The following is a 27,746-nucleotide window of genomic DNA, read 5'->3' on the forward strand; positions in this document are numbered from 1 at the left end:
TTGAAGACCTCTAGTGAAACTTCTGCTCCTTCTCTAACTTTTCCTATCACCAAAGTTTTGATCTCTGTGGAACCTCTCTGTGAATTCAATTCTCCCCAAGTAGTTAGACTCCCTTCTCCCCACAGACTTTGGTTTAAACAAAAGTTACCTAGCACCAACTCTTCTACCTTAGATATTATTATTATCAATTTTTGGAGTAAATATTTATAATTCAGATATCTGCTAATATTACAAATTAAAAATCAGATGTAGTATTTTGTTGATTGATTAGACTTATAAAAGTATAATAATACAAATTAAACTTTTTTTTTAATTAAAAATGTATGTAATAAAAGACACAGGTCTTCATTATTCTCTTGACAGTGGAACACTAATAATTTCACTAATAAGTTAAAATAATTATAATACTGATAATGTGAGTAATGAAAATAATATCTGCAAGACAAGCTTTTAATTTTCCCAATAAATATTGTCAAATAGGGTAATTAAAAAAATAATTTACAACTTTTAGTTGACATTTATATAGTGCTTTAAGATTTGCAAAGTCTTTCATATACATTATGATATCTATGCTCAATTTATAGTGGAAACTACTAAGTTTGAATTGTTTTGATCAGCCACAACCAGACACACTTTATTGATCCTGACATTCTAATATCATCTTGGTCCTCTTTAAGAATGAAAGACAAATAGCAAAAAACAAAACAAAACAAAAACAAAAATAACAACAACAACAAAAAAAAAAACAAAAACAAAAACAAAAAAAACATCAGCAATCATTTAAGCCTCACAACATCCCTGAATTCAACTGTTCCTGAGGCCTATCCTCTCACTTCAAAAATTCCTGTCATCATTGCAAATTAAGACAACTCTGAGATACCACTATACACCTGTCAGATTGGCTAAGATGACAGGAACAAATAATGATGAATGTTGGAGGGGATGTGGGAAAACTGGGACACTAATACATTGTTGGTGGAGTTGTGAAAGAATCCAGCCATTCTGGAGAGCAATTTGGAACTATGCCCAAAAAGTTATCAAACTGTGCATACCCTTTGACCCAGCCGTACTACTACTGGGCTTATATCCCAAAGAAATACTAAAGAAGGGAAAGGGACCTGTATGTGCCAAAATGTTTGTGGCAGCTCTTTTTGTTGTAGCTAGAAACTGGAAGTTGAATGGATGCCCATCAATTGGAGAATGGTTGGTTAAATTATTGTATATGAAGGTTATTGGAATACTATTGTTCTGTAAGAAATGACCAGCAGAAGGAATACAGAGAGGCTTGGAGAGACTTACATCAACTGATGCTGAGCGAAATGAATAGAACCAGAAGATCGCTGTACACTTCAATGATGTATGAAGATATATTATGATGGAAGTGGATATCTTCAACATAAAGAAGATCCAACTCACTTCCAGTTGATCAATGATGGACAGAAATAACTACACCCAGAGATGGAACACTGGGAAGTGAATGTAAATTGTTAGCACTACTGTCTATCTACCCAGGTTACTTATACCTTCGGAATCTAATACTTAATGTGCAACAATAAAATGGTATTTACACACATATATTGTATCTAGGTTTTACTGTAACACATGTAAAATGTATGGGATTGCCTGCCATTGGGGGGAGGGAATGGAGGGAGGGGGGGATAATTTGGAAAAATGAATACAAGGGATAATATTATAAAAAAATTTACTCATGCATATATACTGTGAAAAAAATTCAAAAAAAAAATTCCTATCATCATCTTCATTGCAGAGGTGTGTCAGTATAATGTAACAGTAACCACAGAATCTGACAGAAAGAAGTGATTCTCTTTTAAGTAAGAAAAAAAAAATTCAATTTACAAGATCTAAAAGTGAAATAACTTGTCTCAGATGGCAGTGGATTTCTCTTTATTAGATACCTTCAAGTGAAATTTAGATGACTACTTATTAGGATTGCTCTAAATTAAATTAGAATTGCTCTAGATTAAATTAGAATGAGCTAAATAGATACTGAATACTGAGCTTCTCATCATAATCCACTGAGTTAAGGTAACATAACTACATAAGCAGCTCGGTGGCTCAGGTGATAAAGCTCTGATCCTGGAGCCCAGAAGATCCTACAAATGCACCATGAGATGCTCAATAGCTGTGTGACCTGGGCAAGTCAGTTAACATTTATTTATCTTAATCCATTGGAAAATGAAAGAGAAAAATCACACCAGTATCTTTGCCAAGAAGACCTTAGCATGATATGGTCCACAGGATCACAAAGAGTAGGACATGACTAAACAAGGATGACAACAAAAACTTAAGTATTATCATTATCATTTTACAAATGAGGAACTCCTAAAATTGCTGATAAAACAAAGCATACAATGAAATATGCTTAAAAGATTTAAATGTGGATCTTTTATCTTTTAATCCATTGCCCTTTCTACAATCCCATGATATCTCTTTACAAATTCTTTGTGACTTTGACCAGATAGATTCAACTCCCAATTACTGGTACTTCATTTCACCTTGCTAAAAGGAGGGAAATGTTTTCCTTCCCATGAAATTCTGGATCAACATGTGACTTCTCTCTGAGATACTCAAATCCAATCATCTCATCAAAATAATGCATTAGATAAATGTAGATTTGGAAAGAAATTATTTTAGTTATTTAATTTGTGTTAGAGGACTAACACATTTTAAAATATGTTCAATTCTTCTTTGGAATAACAGAAAATTTTAAAAAATAAAAGAAATAGAGATCAGTATAACTGTAGTAAAAAGCAATGAATAATTATTTCCTATACTATTCTAAATTATTTCTGAAATTTCCTACTGTATTATTTTTGTCTTATTTTGTTTATGAAAAAGCCTTTCAATATCATGTATTCAAAATAATATGTTTTATCTATTAAATTATTTTCAGGCTTTATTAAAAAAAATGGTTAAAAACTTGCCAAACTGTGAAAGGTATCTAATATGCCATATTAGATACCTTTCACAGTTTGGCAAGTTTTTAACCATTTTTTTTAATTAATTGGTTTTCTACCAATTCAATGAATTGTCTACTGAGAAAGCTTAATGGGGTAGTATATGAAATACAATCAAATCATTATATATCATGGTACCTCATTTTACATAAAATATTTTTATGGAAATTTGTTATTAAGGTAGAATATAAAGATATTGCCTTTCCTCATTTTCATTTGATATATTTCTAAAAATTCCATCTATAGTAATAAGATAATAGAAAGCAATTCCAAGCAAAATAAATTCAAAAATATCTCTACTGACTAAAGGAATAATGGTACAGGCAGCTTGGTATGAATTTCTTTACAGAGGAAATACAAGATAGCTATTCCCAATGTATATTAAACTACAGATTTCAGGTTCTCTAGAAGACCTCTGGAGGTCTCTGACCCTTTCATTGGGTCTGTCACATCAGCACTATTTTCAAAGTAATTTCACAATGTTCATATTATTAACATAATAAATGTCAATAACTATAATTAATATAATTTTGTAAAATCATTGGTTTATTAAAAAAAAAAAAAAAAACTAAACTAAAGTATAAAGGAGTACAAAGGCCAAAAAATTATAGAACCATTGATATAGAAAGGGAAAAAATTGGGTGGGGTTCTTGTTCAAGAAATAACTTACTGAAGAACCTCAGTGATATTTTGTGTCATGTGTATGACTTATTGTGACATGTAGATGGCTTTTTAAATAAAATATCTAACCTGGAGTCAGCAAGATTAATCTTCCTGATTTAAAATCTGGGCTAACCAGGATCTGATGGATTTACATTTGAATTCTACCAAATAATCAAAGAACAATTAATTCCAATATTATATAAACTATTTGGAAAAATAGGGAAAAAAGGAATAGTACCAAATTCCTTTGATGACACAGATATGGTGCTGATAGCTAAACCAGGTAAAGTGAAAACAGAAAAATAAAACTATAAATCAATTTTCCTAATGAATATTGATGCAAAAATCTTAAATAAAACATTAGCAAAGAGTCCACAGAAAGTTATCCCCAGGATAATATATTATGATCAAATAGGATTTATACCTGGAATGCAGGATTGATTCAATATTAGAAAAACTATCAGAATAATCAACTATATCAATAACCAAACTAACAAAAATCATATGAATATCTCAATAGATGCAGAAAAAGAATTTGATACAATCCAACACCCATTCCTATGGAAAACATTAGAGAGGATAGGAATAAATGGACTTTTCCTTAAAATAATCAGTAGTATCTTTTCAAAATCATCAGAAAGCATCATATATATAATGGGGACAAACTAGAACCATTCCCAATAAGATCAGAAGAGAAATAAGGCTGTCTACTATCACCATTACTATTCAATATTGTATTCCAAATGTTAGCTTTGGCAATAAGAGAAAGAGATTAACAGAATTAGAGTAGAGTAATTATCATTCTTTGCACATGATATGATTGGCAAACTTAGATAACTCTAGAGAATCAACTAAAAATTATTAGAAACAACTCACAACTTTAGCAAATTTGAAGGATACAAAAAAAATACATATAAACATCAGCATTTTTACATATTACTAACAAAATCCAGTAGCAAGAGATGCAAAAAGAAATTCCTTTCAAAATAATTATGGATTGTATAAAATATTTGGAAATCTATCTGCTAAGGAAAAGTAAGGAACTATACAAACACAACAATAAAACACTTTCCACACAAATAAAGTCAGTCCTAATCAATTGGGAAAATATCAGGTGCTCACAGATAGGCCAAACAAATATAATAAAAATGACAATACTACCTAAATTAATCTACTTATTTAGTGCTATACCAATCAAACTCACAACAAATTACTTTATACATCAAGAAAATTGTAGCAAAGTTCATCTGGAAGAACAAAAAGTCAATAATTTCAAGGGAATTAATGAAAGTGGCCTAGTGGTGGCAGACCTAAAACAATATTATAAAGCAGTGATCATCAAAACCATTTGGTACTAAGACATAGAATAGCCAATAAGTAGAACAGGTTAGGATTCCAGGACAAAGTAGGCAATAACTCTAGCAATCTAGTGTTTGACAAACTCAAAGACCCCCACTTTTGGGACAAGAACTAACTATTTGGCAAAAAACTGCTGGGAAAATTGGAAACTAGTATGGAAGAAATTAAGACTCATCGTATAGCTAACACCACATAGAAAGATAACATCTCAGTGGATTCACAATTTGACATCAAGAGTGATAATATAAGCAAATTAAAAGAACATAGGATAGTTTCCTGTAACGCCATTTGTAACGTGCTCTCTTGGCAGTTACAATTACTAGTCTGTCCTAGACCCACCAGAGTACCTTTGACCACTGTCCTTTGCAGTGTGAGCTCTACCCGGCTTGCCTCCTCTGAGGCCTTCAAAGGTCTCTGGCCACAATCTCTTGAATCTATAGCTTAATAACCGGTAGCACACTCAAGAACAGCCACGTGTAATCTTAAAAGCCTTTATTATACCTACTCACATAATGCCCTGACTGATGCCCTGACTTGTTGGTCCCCTATTGAACACCTGGTCAGAAGACCGATGTGTTCACTACCAAAACCCTTACCTCTTTTGGCTATCCATCTTGGCTTGGCCACCCATGCTGGGAAGCCAGGGTGAAGAATGCCAGGTTAAAGAGAGCGCCTGCTGCCTGCAGTGGGCTTACATAGGGCCTGTGAGGTCACACACACAGCCAATCAGCGAGAGAGTCACCCATTACGAAGCTATCTCAATATGGCCAGGATCCCGCCCAAGGGCAGTCCTAATATCCACAGAAATTACTTCTGGGTCTCAATGATGCGCTGTGGTGCAGCCCATTTAAAGGCTCCTTACAGTTTCCCTCTCAGATTTGTGGAGAAGGAAGGAATTTGTGACCAATGACAAACTAGAGATCATTATTGATCACAAAATAGAAATTTTTGATTATATCAAATTAAAAATCCTTTGTACTAACAAAACAAATGGAAACAAGATTAGAAGGGAAACAAAAAACTGGGAAAACATTTTTACAGTTAAATATATGGATAATTGACTCTAATTTATAAGATATCAAGCCACTCTCCATTTGATAAATGGTCAAAGGATATGAACAGACAATTTTCAGATGATGAAATTGAAACTATTTCCACTCATATGAAAGAATGTTCCAAATCATTATTGATCAGGGAAATGCAAATTAAGACAACTCTGAGATACCACTACATACCTGTCAGATTGGCTAAGATGACAGGAAGAAATAATGATGAATGTTGGAAGAGATGTGGGAAAACTGGGCAGTGATACATTATTGGTAGAGTTGTGAATGTATCCAACTATTCGGGAGAATGATTTGGAACTATGTTCAAAAAGTTATCAAACTGTGAATATCCTTTGATCTAGCAATGTTACTACTGGGCTTTTATCCCAAAGAAATACTAAAGAAGGGAAATTGACCTGTATGTGCCAAAATGTTTGTGGCAGCCCCTTTTTTAGTGTCTAGAAACTGGAAAATGAATGGATGCCCATCAATTGGAGAATGTTGGGTAAATTGTGGTATATGAATTTTTTTGAATATTATTGTTTTGTAAGAAATGTCTAGCAGGATGACAGAGAGGCTTGGAAAGACTTACATGTACTGGTATTGAGTGAAATGAGCAAAACCAGGAGATCATTATACACTTCAACAACAACACTGTATGAGGATATATTCTGATGGAAGTGGATATCTTCAAGAAAGAGGAGATCTAATTCAATCCCAATCGTTCAATGATGGACAGATTCAGCTACACCCAGAGAAGGAACACTGGGGAATGAGTGTGAACTGTTTGCATTTTTGTTCTCCTTCTCATGTTATTTTTACCTTCTGAATCCAATTCTTCCTGTGCAACAAGAGAACTGTTCAGTTCTACATAAATATATTGTATCTAGGATATATTGTAACATTTAACAGGTATAGACTGCCTGCAATCTAGGAGAGGGGATGGAAGGAGAGAAAGGAAAATTCAGAATAGAAGTGAGTTCAAGGGATAATGTTGTAAAAAAATTGCCCATGCATATGTTCTGTCAATAAAAAGTTATTTAAAAAAAAACAGTATGTCATAGCAGATAGAAGAATGATTTTGGAATCTATAAATGATTTGAAGTCTATTTTCTGAGATACCCTCCCATTTTTCATAAGCTCTCAGTTAAGGAACTTCTAAAACTTAAAATAAATGTACAGGAAACTTCTATATAAGGACTTCCACACATCAATTAAATCATAGTAGTTGAAAAAACAAATTCCTCAAATTTCAAAATAGAGAAAAATAATTATTTTATAATCATTTTTTTTGTAAAACATAGGTTAGATTCATATTCTACTGCATATAAGCAATAAAAATATTTAATTTTAAGAACTTTAGGGTTATATTGGTACTTAGCACAGAGTCTAGAACATAGGAGGTGTTTAAGAAATATTTAATAGATTGAGTGAACTTGTAAATAGTTAAAAAATTTATTATTCAAGATTACTTTTCAAACTTTAATATTCTGTTCATGAATGAGTCCATTCTCAATGTTGACAACATTTCCACTTAATATATTAGATATGAATATATTAAAACTTGATTCCCAATTCCAGATGAATACTCTATGTTACAAAATAAAAATTAAATAGTTGATATGTTGTATCAGTAAAAAAATTAAATAACGATTATGCATAATCATTATATTCTATTTGTTTTGAATGACAGAAGAAAAAATGCTTGATATAAGGAATATACGTTTTGTTGCTGTCAAATTTTTTATTACTGAATTACACATCATGTATACATTGTGTATATATACACAATACATAGATCAATCTGTAGTAAATGGAAGTAAACTTTCTGGGATAAGGAAGGATATGAATAACTCATTAAAAATGCATAGGCATCTTCAAGGGCATGGCACCTAAAAAAACATCTTTTTTCCATTAGTCATTACTAAAAAATTGGTATTTTTATATATATGTATGTTATCCAGGTGATTTTTTTTTAATAAAAGATTTGTAATGTTGATTAGAGAAATGAAAATTTAGACAACTCTGAGGTACCACTACAAATCTCTCTAAATGGCTAAGATGACAGGAAAAGACAATAATAAATGTTGAAGTGGATATAGGAAAACGAGTAGGGGGCGGAGCCAAGATGGTGGAGAATATACACGTGAATTTGTAAGCTCCCTTCTACCCTCAATACCAATTAGTTAAATCAGCCTCAAAAATAACTCTGGACTGATAAAAACCACAAGGATTAGAAGCACAACTTATCAGCCGAAGAGATTCTGGAATTTCGACAGAAAAGGTGGGTTCCAAGGGGAGGAAAAAAAAAAAAAAAAAGATTAAGACAGACAGTGTTGGATTGGGGCTAGCATACTGTGCCAAACGGGCTGGGGAGAACTCTGGGATCAGAGAAGCCACTGAGATAGAAGAATCTGACATAGGCTGATAGCTCTACTCTGTTTTTTAAAATAGCAGATCAGAAGAGAAATCAAAGCCATGTTAAAGCAATAGCCAGATAATATAATCACCTCAAACCGGAAGCAACCTAACAGATCTCGGCATGGCTGTGCAACTGCCTTCTGCTGCTGTCCGGGGCTTTTTTTGGGGGCAGTTAAGAACCTGAACAGAGGGGGATAGCTCAGGGCAGCCTCTAATCCACATAGTGCAGGGCTCAGCCTGAGGCAGTGGAATTCTCCCTGCAGCAAAACTCCAGTAGCAGTGGAACTCCCATAATAGTGGAACCTTCAAAGCAGGAACTGTGCTCTCCATGTAGACACTTTCAGTTTGAGGCCTGGGGCTTTTGCATCAGCTGCTAATATCCACCGCCCCATGCACTGGAGGCTTTGGATGGGGTTTGTGACACTTTTACTGTTCAGCCTCTAGTCTCAGGGCAGTCGCTAGGCCACACAGTGAGGGTCCTTCACTGGGCAGTCTTTGCAATGCAGCCAAGGTAAATATCTCTAAGTCACTTCCAGGGTGGAGGGGGAATTCTCTCCCAGAGTTCTCTCTTAGTCCAGACACTTGAGCCAACCTATCTCCGTCTGTGAGGAAGCTGATAAATAAATAAATTTCCTACCCAAATGGCAGACGCCACACAGATTTTTAACAATGAGTAAGAAGCTGAAAAAAAAATGATTGACACCTTCTATACACAGAAAGATCGGGTATATAACCCCGAGGAGGCTAACACCAGAGAGTCTCCAGATAACATCCTAAAGGGGAAGGATACCTGCCCCCTATCACATAACTCTCTCCTAGAAGAGACTATTAAAAAGTTAAGAGAGATTAAAGAAAAATGGGGAAAGGAAAGAGAAGCTATGATAGAGAACAACAACGTCCTGAAATTTGAGTTGGAAAAAATAAAGAACTCACAGGAGATGAAGGGAAACAAAATTTGTGAATTAGAAAAGGTTAAAAAATCACAGGAAAGTAGGATTTCTGAATTGCAAAAAGAAAATAATTCACTAAAAAAATAGTGAAATGGAAAAAAATTCAATAGAGCAAAATAATTCATTTAAAAACTCAATTGGACATATACAAAAAGAACTAAAAATGTGAATGAAGAAAATAACTCATTAAAAATCAGGACTGAACAAATAGAAATGAATGATTCATTGAGAAATCAAGAATCAGTCAAACAAAACAAAACAAAAAAAAAATGAAAAGCTGGAGAATAACATCAAATACTTACTGGTAAAATTTATAGACCTGGAAAATGATCTAGTAGAGATAATCTGAGGATCATTGGACTTGATGAAAACTATGATTCTATTTTACAGGAAGTAATCAAAGAGAACTGTCCAGAGATAATAGAAACAGAAGGGAAAATAGACGTTGAAAGAATTCATCAAACACATTCTGAAAAAGACCCTAAAAAAAGAACTCCACGGAACATAGTGGCTAAGCTGCAGAACTACCAAACTAAGGAAAAGGGGAATAAGAGAAGAGTACAAGAAAGGGGAAGGGACGTAAAAAAAGGGGGGAGGGATACTAAAAAGGGAAGGCTGTGCATCACAAATGAGGTCCATAAATTAAATACTGGGGAAGGGGTTCAGGGGAGTCAAGGGGGAAAAAAAGCATAATCAAGGGATAACATGATGGTAGGAAATAGAGAATTAGTAATTTTAACTGTGAATGTGATGAACTCTCCCATAAAATGGAGGCAGATAGCAGACTGGATCAAAAGTCAGAACCCTACAATATGTTGTTTACAGGAAACACACTATAGCAGGGAGATACATACAGAGTAAAGGTAAAAGGTTGGAGCAAAATCTATTATGCTTCAGGTAAAAGCAAAAAAACAGGGGTTGCCATATCTCAGATCAAGCAAAAGCAGAAATTGATCTAATTAAAAGAGATAAGGAAGGAAACCATATCCTGCTAAAAGGTAGCATAGACAATGAAGCCATATCAATACTAAACATATATGCACCAAGTGGTATAGCATCTAAGTTCCTAAAGGAAAAGTTAAGAGAGTTGCAAGAAGAAATAGACAGCAAAACTATAATAGTAGGAGACCTCAATGTTGTACTCTCAGAATTAGATAAATTAAACCACAAAACAAATAAGAAAGAAATTTAAAAAAAATAATAGAACATTAGAAAAACTAGGCATGATAGACCTTTGGAGAAAACTGAATGGTGATAGAAAGGATCAGCTCATGGAACTTATACAAAAATCGACCATATATTAGGACATAAAGTTCTCAAAATTAAATACAGGAAGGCAGAAATAGTAAATGCCTTCTTCTGAGATCACAATGCAATAAAAACTACATTCAATAAGAAGTTAGGGGTAAATAGAGCAAAAAGTAATTGGAAACTGAATAATCTCATCTTAAAGAATGACTGGATGAAACAGCAAATTATAGAAACAATTAATAATTTCACCCAAGATAATAACAACGATGAGACATCATACCAAAATTTGTGGGATACAGCTAGAGTGGTAATAAGGAGAAATTTTATATCTTTAGAGGCTTATTTGAATAAAATAGAGAAAGAGAAGATTAATGAATTGGGCCTGCACCTTAAAAAGCTAGAAAAAGACCAAATTAAAAACCCCCAACCAAAAACTAAACTTGAAATAGTAAAATTAAAAGGAGAAATCAATAATATTGAAAGTAAAAAAATCTATTGAATTAACAAATAAAACCAATAGTTGGTTTTATGAAAAAGCCAATAAAATAGATAAACCTTTGGTAAATCTGACCAGAAAAAGGAAAGAGGAAAATCAAATTGTTAGTATTAAAAATGAAAACAGGGATCTTTCCACCAATGAAGAGGAAATTAGAGAAATAATAAGAAGTTACTTTGCCCAACTTTATGCCAATAAATTTGATAACTTAAGTGAAATGGATGACTACCTCCAAAAATATAAGCTTCCTAGATTAACAGAGGAAGAGGTAAACTGCCTAAATATTCCCATTTCAGAAAAAGAAATATAACAAGCTATTAATCAACTCCCCAGGAAAAAACTCCCCAGGACCAGACTGATTTACATGTGAATTCTACCAAACATTTAAAGAACAATTAGTCCCAATGTTCTATAAACTATTTGAAAAATAGGGGATGAAGGAGTCCTACCAAACTCCTTTTATGACACAGACATGGTACTGATACCTAAACCAGGTAGATTGAAAACTGAGAATGAAAACTACAGGTCAATCTCCTTAATGCATATATATGCTAAAATCTTAAATTATATATTAGCAAAAATACTTCAGAAAATCATGCCCAGGATGATCAAGTAGGATTTATACCAGGAAGGCAGGGCTGGTTTAATATTAGGAAAATTATTAGTATAATTGACCTAATTATTAATAATAAAATTAACAAAACCATATGATTATCTCAATAGATGCAGAAAAAGCATTTGATAAAATTCAACATCGATTCCTACTAAAAACACTTGAGAGTATAGGAATAAATGGACTACTCCTTAAAGTAGTCAAGAGCATATATTTAAGACCATCAGTAAGCATAATATGTAATGGAGATAAATTGGAACCTTTTCAGTAAGATCAGGAGTGAAACAAGGTTGTCCACTATCACCATTACTATTCAATATTATGTTAGAAATGCTAGCCTTGGCAATAGTAGTCAAGAAAGAGATGAAAGGAATAAGAGTAGGTAATAAGGAAATCAAACTTTCACTCTTTGCACATAATATGATGGTATACTTACAGAACCCCAGAGATTCTAATAAAAAGTTATTAGAAATTATTTACAACTTTAGCAAAGTTGCTGGATACAAAATAAATCCACATAAATCTTCAGCTTTTTTATATATCACCGACAAAATGCAACAGCAAGAGATGTAAAGAGAAATTCATTCAAAACAAATGTCGAGAGTATAAAATATTTGGGAATCCATTTACCAAAGAAAAGTCAGGAATTATATGAGCAAAATTACAAAACACTTGCCACAAAAAAAAAGTCAGATGTAGGTTGAAATTAATATGGCAGAAATTAGATATGGATCCACACTTAACACCATATACCAAGATAAGATCAAAATGGGTCCATGATTTAGGCATAAAGAGGGAGATAATAAATAGATTAGAGGAACAGAAGATAGTCTATCTCTCAGACCTGTGGAGGAGGAAGGAATTTATGACCAGAGGAGAACTAGAGATCATTATTGATTACAAAATAGAAGATTTTGATTATATCAAACTAAAAAGTTTCTGTACAAACAAAACTAATGCAAACAAGATTAGAAGGGAGTTAACAAATTGGGAAAATATTTTTATACTCAAAGGTTCTGATAAAGACCTCATTTCCAAAATATATAGAGAACTGACCCTAATTTATAAGAAATCAAACCATTCTCCAATTGATAAATGGTCAAAGGATATGAACAGACAATTCTCAGATGATGAAATTGAAACTATCCACTCATATGAAAGAGTGTTCTAAATTACTACTGATCAGAGAAATGCAAATTAAGACAACTTAAAATATCACTACACACCTGTCAGATTGGCTAAGATGACAGGAACAAATAATGATGAATGTTGGAGGAGATGTGGGAAAACTGGGACACTAATGCATTGTTGGTGGAGTTGTGAAAGAGTCCAACCATTCTGGAGAGCAATCTGGAATTATGCCCAAAAAGTTATCAAACTGTGCATACCCTTTGATGTAGCAGTGCTACTACTGGGCTTATATCGCAAAGAAATACTAAAGAAGGGAAAGGGACCTGTATGTGCCAAAATGTTTGTGGCAGCTCTTTTTGTAGTGTCCAGAAACTGGAAAATGAAAGGATGTCCATCAACTGGAGAATGGTTGGATAAATTATGGTATATGAAGATTATGGAATATTATTGCTCTGTAAGAAATGACCAGCAGGATGAATACAGAGAGGTTTGGAGAGACTTACATCAACTGATGCTGAGTGAAATGAACAGAACCAGAAGATCACTATACACTTCAACAACAATACTGTATGAAGATATATTCTGATGGAAGTGGATATCTTCAACATAAAGAAGATCCAACTCACTTCCAGTTGATCAATGATGGACAGAAACAGCTACACCCAGAGAAGAAAGACTGGGAATTGAATGTAAACTGTTAGCACTACTGTCTTTCTACCCAGGTTTCCTTCCGAATCCAATTCTTAACGTGCAACAAGAAAATTGGATTTACACACATATACTATCTCTAGGTTATACTGTAGCCCATGTAATATGTATGGGATTGCCTGTCATCTAAGGGTTAGAGTAGGGGGAAGGGGAAAATTTGGAAAAATGAATAATGTTATAAAAGGGATAATGTTATAAAAATTACTCATGCATATGTACTGTCAAAATAATTTATAATTATAAAATTAATTAACAAAGCAAAACAAAACAAAACAAAAAAAAAAAAAAAAAGGAAAACTAGGACACTAATATATTCTTAGTAAAGTTGTGAACTAATCCAACCATTCAGGAGAACAATCTGAAACTATGCTCAAAGAGCTACCAAACTGTGTATAAGAGACCATACAAGAGATAAAAGAGCCCACATGTGCAAAAATCTTTGTAACATCCCTCTTTATAGTGGCAAGGAACTAGAAACTTAGTAGATGCCTATCAATTGGAAAGTGGCTGAACAAGTTTTAGGATATGAATGCAATAGAATATTACTGTTCTAAAAGCAAGGATTAATTGTATGATTTTACAAAAGCTTGGAGAGGAACTGATGTTAAGTGAAATAAATAAAAACAAGAGAACATTGTTCACAACAACACAAGATGATGTAATTACTAGCTCTTATGGATTTACCCTTTTCAACAATGAAGTGATTCAGGGAAATTCCATAGACTTTGATGGAGAGAAACATCTGCATACAGAGAGAGGATTATAGAGACTGAATTTGGATAACAACATAATATTTCATCTTTTTTGAGGTTGTTTTTGTTTTCTTGATTTTTTTTCTCATTTTTTATCTTTTTTTTTAAATCTGATTTTTCTTGTGCAGTATGATTAATATGGAAATATGTCTAGAGGAATTGCACTTATTTAACCTATATTGCATTGCTTGCTGTTTAGGGGAGTGGGAAGGAGAGATGGAGGGAAAAATAATTGGAATGCAAACTTTTGCAGCAGTGAATGGTGAAAAGTATCTTTACATGTATTTTGAAAAATAAAAATCTATTATTACAAAAAAGAAAACAATTATTAATTCTGTCATAGAAGTATCTACTAGTCTCCCAGCTCCTATGAAGTTATACAATGAAATGATAATGTTCACTCTTTTTTCTCACTTGATAAATTTGACATGTTCAATACCTCAGATATTCATATAACAATCCTAAATCATAGGCAACTTGAAAAACATTAAAAAAATATATGAGTTAGTGTAAGATCTGTTCTGTATTATTTATGTCTTAGTTGTTTTTCACTTGTTAAAAGAGAATAATAATTTAGCTAGCTCCAGCATTATTTATTATTTTAAATTGATTTTTCCTAATAGTTGCAGTTGTGTTAATTTATACTTCATAGTAACTTTGTATGTTATTCTTTTTCTTCTCTTCTTTTTTTATAAAAGTTTTTTTTTATTCATTTTTCCAAATTATCCCCTCCCTCCCTCCACTCCCTCCCCCCGATGGCAGGTAATCCCATACATGTTAAATGTGTTACAATATAACCTAGATACAATATATGTGTGTAAATACCATTTTCTTGTTGCACATTAATTATTAGCTTCCGAAGGTATAATTAACCTGGGTAGATAGACAGTAGTGCTAACAATTTACATTCACTTCCCAGTGTTCCTTCTCTGGGTATAGTTATTTCTGTCCATCATTGATCAACTGGAAGTGAGTTGGATCTTCTTTATATTGAAGATATCCACTTCCATCAGAATACATCCTCATACAGTATTGTTGTTGAAGTGTACAGTGATCTTCTGGTTCTGCTCATTTCACTCAGCAACAGTTGATGTAAGTCTCTCCAAGCCTCTCTGTATTCCTCCTGCTGGTCATTTCTTACAGAGCAATAATATTCCATAACCTTCATATACCACAATTTACCCAACCATTCTCCAATTGATGGACATCCATTCAACTTCCAGTTTCTAGCTACAACAAAAAGAGCTGCCAAAAACATTTTGGCACATACAGGTCCCTTTCCATTCTTTAGTATTTCTTTGGGATATAATCCCAATAACAGCAATGCTGGGTCAAAGGGTATGCACAGTTTGACAACTTTTTGGGCATAGTTCCAAATTGCTCTCCAGAATGGCTGGATTCTTTCACAACTCCACCAACAATGTATCAGTGTCCCAGTTTTCCCACATCCCCTCCAACATTCATCATTATTTGTTCCTGTCATTTTAGAAAATCTGACAGGTGTGTAGTGGTATCTCAGAGTTGTCTTAATTTGCATTTCTCTGATCAGTAGTGATTTAGAACACTCTTTCATATGAGTGGATACTTTCAATTTCATCATCTGAGAATTGTCTGTTCATATCCCTTGACCATTTATCAATTGGAGAATGGTTTGGTTTCCTGTAAATCAGGGTCAGTTCTCTATATATTTTGGAAATGAGACCTTTGTCAGAACTTTCTTTCCTTTTAAAAATATTTTCCCAATTTGTTACTTCCCTTCTAATCTTGTTTGCATTATTATTGTTTGTACAGAAACTTTTTAGTTTGATGTAATCAAAATCTTCTATTTTGTGATCAATAATGATCTCTAATTCTCCTCTGGTCATAAATTCCTTCCTCCTCCACAGGTCTGAGAGGTAGATTATCCTCTGTTCCTCTAATCTATTTATTATCTCCCTCTTTATGCCTAAATCATGGACCCATTTTGATCTTATCTTGGTATATTGTGTTAAGTGTGGATCCATATCTAATCTCTGCCATACCAATTTCCAGTTTTCCCAACAGTTTCTTCCGAATAATGAATTTTTGTCCCTAATGTTGGTATCTTTGGGTTTGTCAAAGATTAGATTGCTATAGATATACCCTTTTTTGTCCTTTGTATCTAATCTGTTCAATTGATCTACCGTTCTATTTCTTAGCCAGTACCAAATGGTTTTGGTGACTGCTGCTATATAACATAGCTTTAGATCAGGTACACTTAGACCACCTTCACCTGACTTTTTTTTTTTTTTCCATTAGTTCTCTTGCAATTCTCGACCTTTTATTCTTCCATATGAATTTTGTTGTTATTTTTTCTAGGTCATTAAAATAGTTTCTTGGGAGTTTGATTGGTATAGCACTAAATAAATAGATTAGTTTGGGGAGTATTGTCATCTTTATTATATTCGCTCGGCCTATCCAAGAGCACTGAATGTCTTTCCAATTATTTAAATCTGACTTTATTTTTGTGGCAAGTGTTTTGTAATTTTTCTCATATAATTCCTGACTATTCTTTGGTAGATGGATTCCCAAATACTTTATACTCTCAACATTTGTTTGGAATGGAATTTCTCTTTGTATCTCTTGCTGTTGCATTTTGTTGGTGATATATAAGAATGCTGAGGATTTATGTGGATTTATTTTGTTTCCTGCCACTTTGCTGAAATTTTGAATTATTTCTAATAGCTTTTTAGCAGAGTCTTTGGGATTCTCTAAGTATACCATCATGTCATCTGCAAAGAGTGATAGTTTGATTTCCTCATTTCCTACTCTAATTCCTTGAATCTCTTTCTCGGCTCTTATTGCCGAGGCTAGCATTTCTAGTACTATATTGAATAGTAATGGTGATAGTGGGCAACCTTGTTTCACTCCAGATCTTACTGGGAAAGGTTGCAGTTTATTTCTATTGCATATTATGCTTACTGATGGTCTTAAATATATGCTCCTGATTATTTTAAGGTATAATCCATTTACTCCTATACTCTCAAGAGTTTTTAGTAGGAATGGATGTTGGATTTTGTCAAATGCTTTTTCTGCATCTATTGAGATGATCATATGGTTTTTTATTAATTTGATTATTAATATGGTCAATTATACTAATAGTTTTCCTAATATTAAACCAGCCCTGCATTCCTGGTATGAGTCCTACTTGATCATACTGTATTATCCTGGTGATGATTTTCTGAAGTCTTTTTGCTAATATCTTATTTAAGATTTTAGCATCAATATTCATTAAGGAAATTGGTCTATAATTTTCTTTCTCAGTTTTCGATCGACCTGGTTTAGGTATCAGTACCATGTCTGTGTCATAAAAGGAGTTTAGTAGGACTCCTTCATTCCCTATTTTTTCAAATAGTTTATATAAGCATTGGGGCTAACTGTTCTTTAAATGTTTGGTAGAATTCACATGTAAATCCATCTGGTCCAGGGGATTTTTTCCTGGGGAGTTGATTAATAGCTTGTTCTATTTCTTTTTCTGAAAGGGGACTATTTAAGCAATTTATTTCCTCCTCTGTTAATCTAGGAAGCCTATATTTTTGGAGGAAGTCACCCATTTCACTTAAGTTATCAAATTTATTGGCATAAAGTTGGGCAAAGTAACTCCTTATTATTTCTCTAATTTCCTCTTCATTGGTGGAAAGATCGCCCTTTTCATTTGTAAGACTAACAATTTGATTTTCCTCTTTCTTTTTTTTCTGATCAGATTTATCAAAGGTTTATCTATTTTATTGGCTTTTTCATAAAACCAACTCTTGGTTTTATTTATTAATTAAATAGTTTTTTTACTTTCAATATTATTGATTTCTCCTTTTAATTTTTGTATTTCAAGTTTAATTTTTGGTTGGGGGTTTTAATTTGGTCTTTTTCTAACCTTTTAAGTTGCAAGCCCAATTCGTTAATCTTCTCTTTCTCTATTTTCTTCAAATAAGCCTCTAAAGATATAAAATTTCCCCTTATTACTCCTTTAGCTGCATTCCACAGATTTTGGTATGATGTCTCACCATTGTCATTATCTTGGGTGAAATTATTAATTGACTTTCACCCAGTCATTCTTTAAGATGAGATTATTCAGTTTCCAATTACTTTTTGGTCTATTTATACCTAACTTTTACTGAATGTAGCTTTTATTGCATTGTCGTCTGAGAAGAAGGCATTTATTATTTCTGCCTTCCTACATTTAATTTTGAGATCTTTATGTCCTAATATATGGTCAATTTTTGTATAGGATCCATGAACTGCTGAGAAGAAAGTATATTCCTTTCTATTGCCATTCAGTTTTCTCCAAAGGTCTATCATACCTAGTTTTTCTAATGTTCTATTTACTTTTTTAATTTCTTTCTTGTTTGTTTTGTGGTTTGATTTGTCTAAATCTGAGAGTGCAAGGTTGAGATCTCCCACTATTATAGTTTTACTGTTTATTTCTTCTTGCAACTCTGTTAACTTTTCCTTAAGAAAGTTAGATGCCATACCACTTGGTGCATATATGTTTAGTATCGATATGGCTTCATTATTTATGCTACCTTTCAGCAGGATATAGTTTCCTTCCTTATCTCTTTTAATTAGATCAACTTCTGCTTTTGCTTGATCTGAGATAAGGATAGCTACCCCTACTTTTTTGGCTTTACCTGAAGCATAATAAATTCTGCTCCAACCTTTTACCTTTACTTGATATGTATCTCCCTGCTTTAAGTGTTTTTCCTGTAAACAACATATTGTAGGGTTCTGATTTTTGATCCAGTCTGCTATCCGTCTTCGTTTGATGGGAGCATTCATCCCATTCACATTTACAGTTAAAATTACTAATTCTGTATTTCCTGCCATCATATTATCCCCAGATTATGCTTTTTCCCTTTACTCCCCTGAACCCCTTCCCCAATATTTAATTTATAGACCCCCCTTGTGAGGCACAGCCCTCCCTTTTTTTTTAGTATTCCTCCCCCCTCCCTCCAAGTGCCTTCACTTATTCTCCTTTTCCTTTTCTCTTTTCCTCTCCCCCTTTTAATGAGGTGATAGAGAATTCTCTGAAAAACAAATATGTTAATTATTTACTCTTTGAGCCTCTTCTGATGAGAGTAAGATTTACACAATGATTCTCCCCCTCACTAAGTTCCCTCAGATATGGTGTATTTTCTATGCCTCTTCCTGGGATGTAGTTCCCCTCTTTTTATCACACCCTCCCCTTTTTCTGATACTATCCCCTTCCCTTTACTACACCCCCTCCTTTTTTTTTTTTCTTTTATATCAGTAAAATCAAATTATCCATGCGTACTTTCTATATACCCACAACAGAGTTACAGTTGTCAAGGGTTCTGTGTACCTTTTTCTGTTTCTCTTCAGTCTTGTGGATGTAGATCAAATTTTTTGTTTAAGTCTGGTTTTTTTCTTAGAAACATATAGAATTCCTCTGGTTCATTGAATGACCATCTTCTTCCATGGAAAAAGATGCTAAACTTAGCTGGGTAGTTCATTCTTGGTTGCAGTCCTTGATCTTTTGCCTTACGGAATATCAGGTTCCAGGCCCTTTTATCTTTTAATGTGGAGGCAGCCAGATCTTGGGCGACCCTTATTGTGGCACCTTGGTATTTAAATTGTTTTTTTCTAGCTGCTTGCAGGATTTTCTCCTTTGTGTGGTAATTCTGCAGCTTAGCCACTATATTCCGTGGTGTTCTTTTTTTAGGTTCTATTTCAGAAGGAGTTCGATGAATTCTTTCCACATCTACTTTCCCTTCTGTTTCTATTATCTCTGGACAGTTCTCTTTGATAATTTCCTGTAAAATAGAATCTAGGCTCTTTTTTTGGTCATAGTTTTCTGGAAGTCCAATAATCCGCAGATTATCTCTCCTAGATCCATTTTCCAGGTCTATAGATTTTCCCAGTAAGTATTTGACGTTGTTCTCCAGCTTCTCATTTTTTTTTGTTTTGTTTGACTGATTCTTGGGTTTTCTGTGAATCATTCATTTCTATTTGTTCCATCCTGACTTTTAAGGAGTTATTTTCTTCTTTCACAGTTTTTAGTTCTTTTTGTAAATGCCCAATTTCGTTTTTAAATGAATTATTTTGCTCTATTGATTTTTTTTCCATTTCCCTAATTTTTTTTTGAGAATTATTTTCTTTTTCCAATTCAGCAATTCTATTTTCTTGAGACATTTTTATCTTTTCCAATTCAGAAATCCTACTTTCCTGTGTTTTTTTTAACCTTTTCTAATTCATAAATTTTGTTTCCCTGCATCTCCTGTGAATTCTTTATTTTTTCCAACTCCAATTTCAGGACGTTGTTATTCTCTATCATAGCTTCCCTTTCCTTTCCCCATTTTTCTTCAAACTCCCTTAATTTTTTAAGAGTTTCTTCTAGGAGAGAGTTATGTGATGGGGGGCAGGAATCGTTCCCCTTTAGGTTGTTATCTGCTGTCTCTCTGCTGTTAACTTCCTCGGGGTTGGATACCCGCTCTTTCTCTGTATAGAAGGAATCTATAGTTTTTCTGGCTTTTTTGCTCATGATTAAAAAATCTTTTGGGGTCTGTCCCTGGGGTAGGAAATTATTTATTTACTTCTTTACCAGCTTCCTCCCAGACTGGATGGATGCAGCGGCTCCTGTGCCTGAGCTAAGATAGAGCTCTGGGAGAGAGTTCCCCATCCCCTCCCTGGAAGTGCCTCAGAGGTGATTAGCACTGCTGTGCCCGAGGGCGCTGAACAGTAAAGACAGCACTAAGCCCAGCCTATGTGTCCGGGTGGGGCGTGCATGTCTGCAGCAGGTGACGTGAAAAGCCCCTGTGCTCAAACTGGAAGTGTCTGCCAGAAACTGCCGTCCCTAGTTCAAAGGTTCTGCTTCTCTGGGACTTCCTGGAGCTGAGTTCCACTCCCTCCAGCTAAACTAGGCAGTGTGTGTTGCCTTGGGCCGTATCCACCCACTTGTCAATCTTTTAACTATTCTCAGGTGGTAGCTGAGGCCACACCCCCTGGTGCCGAGATCTGCTGAGTCACCTCCAGGATCCGGGGAAAATCTAATCTGAGTTTTTAAAGTATTTTGTCTTTCTCTACTGAACTGCTAAATAATTAGCAGAGAAGAGCTAACAGCCTGTGCCAGATTCCTTTATCTCAGTGGCTTCTCTGATCCCAGAGCCCTTCCCAGCGCAATGGGCAGAGTATGCTAGCACCCAGCCGTCTGTGCTGGCCTCTCTTCTTCCTCCCCTGGGGACTGATCTTTTCTGTTGAAACTCCAGATTCTCTTCAGCTGGTAAGTCGTGCTTCCAGTCCTTGTGGTATCTATCAGTCCTGGTCTTATTTTGAGACTTAATTTATCTAATTGGTTGTGAGGGAGTGAGGACGTTCACAGAGTCGTGTGTTTCTTCTCCACCATCTTGGCTCCGCCCTCTCAGAATTTATTTCATGACAAGCCTCAGAATTAGTGCTTGACCAGGAAAAAAAAAAAAAAAAACCAAAAATAATTACCAACATAAGACATCCTTGAAATTCACCAGAAAAGGTCTGTTTTTGCTCTGGTCCAGGACAAACAGATCAGGCCCAGGCTGAGAGCAAGCAGTGAGAGCAAGATAGGCAGCTCACACTGTGCAGACTTTGAGGGGAAGGGGTGTTATCTCTACCATTTCTGCAGAATGACCTTTACCACAGTGTGGATATTCTGTCTTAACAGCAACCCAGGAGCAGCAGAGAAGCTATAAACACAGGAGGTAAAGACTATAACTCCAGAAAGCTAGAGTCTCTTGGGCCTTGGCCACCCCCACTCAGTGTAACTCAGCACATTTTTAGAGCCTCAGAGTCTCAGAGCAGCCATTGCTGTCCTGCCAGAGCCTTGCTGCTGCCCTCTCCAGTCTGTAGAGGAAGCCAGATACCATCCAGACACCCCCACACCAAAAAACAGACCATTTGTTTTTCTTGTTAATTTGTTTTCTCTGATTCTGCTCTGATAGAATGAGCAAAAAATGTAAAAGGAATCTAACCATTGATAGCTTCTATATGGATAGAGAGCAGACTTTAAACTCTGAGGAGACTAAAAATAGATTGTCTCCATATGAATCCCCAAACAGGGATATGATCTGCTCCTCAATACACAAAAATATAGAAGAAATCAAAAAGGCTCTCACAAGAGACACTGATACATTGTTGATGGAACTGTGAATGGATTCCACCATTCTGGAGAGCTGGTACTATACACAAAAAGCTATCAAGCTGTGCATGCTCTTTGACCTAGAAGTGTTTCTATTGGGCCTATATCCCAAAGAGATCTTAAAGGAGGGAAAAGGACCCACATGTGTAAAAATAGAAAATATGTGGGGCAGGGGGGTGTGAGGGGGCTGGGAGGGCAAAGCGGAGAAGATACATGCGACATTATAAGCTCCTTTTCTACCCTCACTACTAATTACTGAATTCAGCCTCAAAAATAGTGTTTGACTGGTGAAATTCACGAATATTGGAAGTATAACAATTTACCAGCCAAAGATAATCTGGAAGATTGCCAGAAAAGGTTTGTACTGAGTGGAGGGAGCAGGCTAGTGCAAGCAGCGAGAAAGAAGGAGAGGCTAACATACTGGGCAGACCAGGGTGGGACAGTCTCTATGGCTGGAAAATTTACAAAGAGGAATCTACCACAAGTTAGCTGCTCTGCTTTGGTTGCAAAGTAGTAGACCAGCAGAGCAATTAAAACTAAATGTAGAATGTACTCCAAAATTGCCAGAATCTAACAGGATCTGGCTACACCCACTCAAGAACCAAAGTGAGTCACTGAACACAGACACAGCACAGTAATGCAGCCACATTCTGCACCACTGGGCTTTTGCCCAGGGCAGTCACAAATCTGCACAACAGGGGGGCTCAGCCCAGGGCAACCTCTAATCTGCACAGGGTGGGGGCTTGGCCTGGGGCAATAGAACTTCCATGTGACTGCTCTCCCTAGGGTATAGAAACTTCAGGCATGGGACTCTTCACAGGGCAACTGCTAATCTCCATTGCCTGCTTCTGCCTGGGGCAGTGACACTTTCACTGCTCAACCTCTAGCCCCAGCGCAGTGGCTAATCTGCACAGTGGGGGTTTTAGCAGGGCACTGCCCCAAATCAACAATGCTACCCAGAGCAGAGACACTTCCAGTGCAGAGCTTTTCCCAGAATACTTCCACATCTTGGCTGCTCTTTGCAGCCTATTTGCAGGATAGTTACTGTCCCTATATGTATCCCTGCTCTGTAGAAGAAACTGGTAATCACCTTCCCCTGAAGGCAGATCCTAACGGCTTTAAAAATGAGTAAAAAGGCCAAAAGGACCATTGATATCTTCTATATAGAAAGAGAACAGGTGTTCAACCCAGACGATACTAATAGCAGACAGTCTCCAGACAAAATCCCAAAGAAGGATCTTACCTGGTCCCAACATATAAAGTTCTCCTAGAAGAAATTATAAAAAAATCTTAAAAGATAGCTAGAAGAAAAATGGGGAAAGGAAAGAGAAGCTATGTAAGAGAGAACAGAAAAGGTATATAACTCATTTAAAGAAAATTTTGATAAAGTGGAAAAAGAAAACAACTTCCTGAAAGGAATTGGAAAAGGTAAAGAACTCCCAGGAAAACAGAATTTGTGAATTGGAAAAGATTAAAAAAAAAAAAAAAAAACTCCCTGAGAGTAGGATTTATGAATTGGAAAAAGAAAATAACTCAGTATCAAAAAAAATAGTGAAATGGAAAAAAAAATTCCATAGAGCAAAATAACTCATTTCAAAATTCAATTGGACATGTATAAAATGAAGTTAAAAAAAAAAAAAAAAAAACTAATGAAGAAAATAACTCATCAAAACATGAAAAATTAGGAAAAAAATATTAAATATCTACTTGGAAAAACACAGACCTGGAAAAGAGATCTAGGAGAGATAATCAGAGGATTATTGGACTTCCCAAAAATTATGATGAAAAAAAGAGCCTAAATAATATTTTACAGGAATTCATCAAAGAGAACTGTCCAAATGTAATAGAATCAGGATATAAAATAGGCATTAAAAGATTTAATTGAACACCTTCTTAAAAAGACCCTAAAATAAAAACTCCAAGGAACATTGTAGCTAAATTTTACAACTATCAGAGTAAGGAAAAAATATTACAGGCAGCCAGAAAAACAAAACAAAACAAAACAAAAAAAACAAAACAAACAAACAAAAAAAACAAACAATTCAAATACCAAGGAGCCACAATAAGGATCACTCAAGATCTTACTGCTTCCACATTAAAAGATCCATAGGGCCTGATATTCCAAAAGGCAAAAGAACTCTTGAGAACTGTATTTCTGTTATGGATATACATAAAGAGTATATGTATAATTTGATTTTACTGATATAACATAAAAAAGGGAAATAGAAATAGAAAGGGGATAGTATGAGAAAAAGGGAAAAGGGTAGATAAAAAGAGGGAAACTACATTCCCCAAAGAAGCAAAGGAAACCTATCATATCTGAAGGAATTTAGAGAGGGAGAGGAACATTGTGTGAATTTTACTCTCATCAGAATTGGCTCAAAGAGAAAATAATTGACATATTTTGTTTACAGAGACACTTCTCTCATCTCATTAAAAAGTGGGAGAGGAAAAGGGAAAAGGAAAAGAGAAATAAGAAAAAGGTATAAGAAAGGGGAAGGCATTCAAAGGTAGTGGGAGGGGGTCTAAAGAGTGAAAACTGCGTGAGGCAAGTGGTGCCCATAAGTTTAATACTGGGGAAGGGAGGAAGGGGAGGCAAGACAAAAAAACAAAAAACAAAAAAAAAAAAAAACATAATCTGGAGATAATAAGATGGCAGGAAAAACAGAATTAGTAATTTTAAAAATAAATGTGAATAGGATGAATTATCCCATAAAGTGGAGGCAGATAGCAGAAGGGATCAAAAGCCAGAATTCCACAATATGTTGTTTACAGGAAACACATTTAAAGCAAGGAGATACATACAGAGTAAAGGTAAAAGGTAGAGCAGAATCTATTATACTTAAGGTGAAGTCAAAAAAGCAGGGGTAGCCATCCTTATCTCAGATGAAGCAAAAGCAAAAATTGATCTAATTAAGAGATAAGGAAGGAAACTATATCTTGCTAAAGAGTAGCATAATTGATGAAGCAATATCAATATTAAACATATATGCACCAAGTGGTATAGCATCTAACTTCCTAAAGAAGTTGAGAGTTGCAAGAAGAAATAGACAGCAAAACTATAATAGTGGAAGATCTCAACGTTGCATTCTCAGAATTAGATAAATCAAACCGCAAAATGAATAAAAAAGAAATTAAAGAGTTAAATAGAATATTAAAAAAAATTGGGTATGATAGATCTTGGGAGAGAGCTGAATGGAGACAGAAAGGAGTATACTTTCTTCTCAGCAGTTCATGGAACCTATATAAAAATTGACCATATATTAGGACATAAAGATCTCAAAATTAAATGCAGGAAGGCAGAACTAGTTAATGCTTTCTTTTCACACCACAATGCAATAAAATCTACATTCAACAAAAAGTTAGGGGTAAATAGACCAAAAAGCAATTGGAAACTAAATAATCTCATTTTAAAGAATGATTGGGTGAAACAGCAAATTATAAACTCAATTAATAATTTCACCCAAGAGAATGACAATGATGAGACATCATATCAAAAGGTGTGGGATTCAGGCAAAGCAGTAATAAGGGGAAATTTTATATCTTTAGAGGCTTACTTGAATAAAATAGAAAAAGAGAATATCAGTGAACTGGGCTTGAAACTTAAAAAGCTAGAAAAAGACAAAATTAAAAACCTCCAACAAAATACTAAACTTGAAATTCTAAAATTAAAAGGAGAAATTTATAATATTGAAAGTAAAGAAACAAAGCATTGGTTTTATGAAAAAAATACAATAAATAAATATTTGGTAAATCTGATTAGAAAAAGGAAAGAGGAAAATCGTTAGTCTTAAAAATGAAAAGGGAGAACTTTCCACCAATGAAGAGGAAATTAGAGCAAAAATAATGAGTTAATTTGCCCAACATTATGCTGATAAACTTGATAACCTACATGAAATGGATGACTACCTCCAAAAATATAGGCTTCTCAGATTAATAGAGGAGGAAGTAAATTGCTTAAATAGTCCCATTTCAGAAAAAGAAATAGAACAAGCTATTAATCAACTCCCTAAGAAAAAATACCAAGGACCAGATGGATTTACATGTGAATTCTATCAAACATTTAAAGAAAAAATTAACCACAATGTTAGATAAACTATTTGAAAAAATAGGTAATGAAGGAGTCCTACCTAATTCCTTTTATGACACAGACATGATACTAATATCTAAACCAGATAGGTTGAAAACAGAGAAGGAAAATTGCAGACCAATCTCTCTAATGAATATTGATGCTAAAATCTTCTATAAAATATTAGCAAAAAGACTATAGAAAATCATCCCTAGGATAGTACACCATGACCAAATAGGATTTTTTTTTTTTAACCAGGAATGAAGTTCTGCTTCAATTTTAGGAAAACTATCAATAACCAATTAAAAAAAATATATGATCATCTCACTATATGCAGAAAAAGCCTTTGATAAAATCCAACAGTCATTTCTATTAAAAACATTTGAGAATATTGGAATAAATGGACTTTTCCTTATAATACTCAGTAGCATCTATTTAAAACCGTCAATAAGCATCATAAGTAATGAAGACAAATTTGGTCCATTCAAAAAAAGATCAGGAGTGATACAATGTTGCCCACAACCACCATTAATATTCAATATTGTATTAAAATGCTAGCTTTATCAATAAAGGTTGAAAAAGAGATTAAAGGAATTAGAGTAGGTAACGAGGAAATCAAATGATCACTCTTTACAGATGATATTATGGTATACTTAGAGAACCCCAGAGATTCTATACAAAGCTATTAGAAATTATCCATACCTTTAGCAAAATTGCAGGATGCAAAATAAACCCATAGAAGTCATCGGCATTCTTGTATATCACACAACAACAGTTAGTGTTACAAAGGGAAATTCCATTTAATGTAACTACTGATAGTATAAAATATTTAGGAATCTATCTGCCAAGGGAAAATAAGGAAGTATATGAACAAAACTACAAAAGACTTTCTACACAAATAAAGTCAGATCTGACCAATTGGAAAAATATTAAATGCTCTTGGATAGGACAAGCAAATATAATAAAGATGACAACACTACCTAAACTAATCTATTTATTTAGTGCTATAACAATCAGAATCCCAAAAAAGTTATTTTAATGACCTAGAAAAACAATAACAACAAAGTTCATATGGAAAAACAAAAGGTCAAGAATTTCAAGGGAACTAATGAAAAACAAAAACAAAAACAAAAACAAAAACAACACAAAAACAAACAAACAAACAA

This window comes from Sminthopsis crassicaudata, chromosome 2, assembly GCF_048593235.1.
Source record: "Sminthopsis crassicaudata isolate SCR6 chromosome 2, ASM4859323v1, whole genome shotgun sequence".
NCBI lineage: Eukaryota > Metazoa > Chordata > Mammalia > Dasyuromorphia > Dasyuridae > Sminthopsis > Sminthopsis crassicaudata.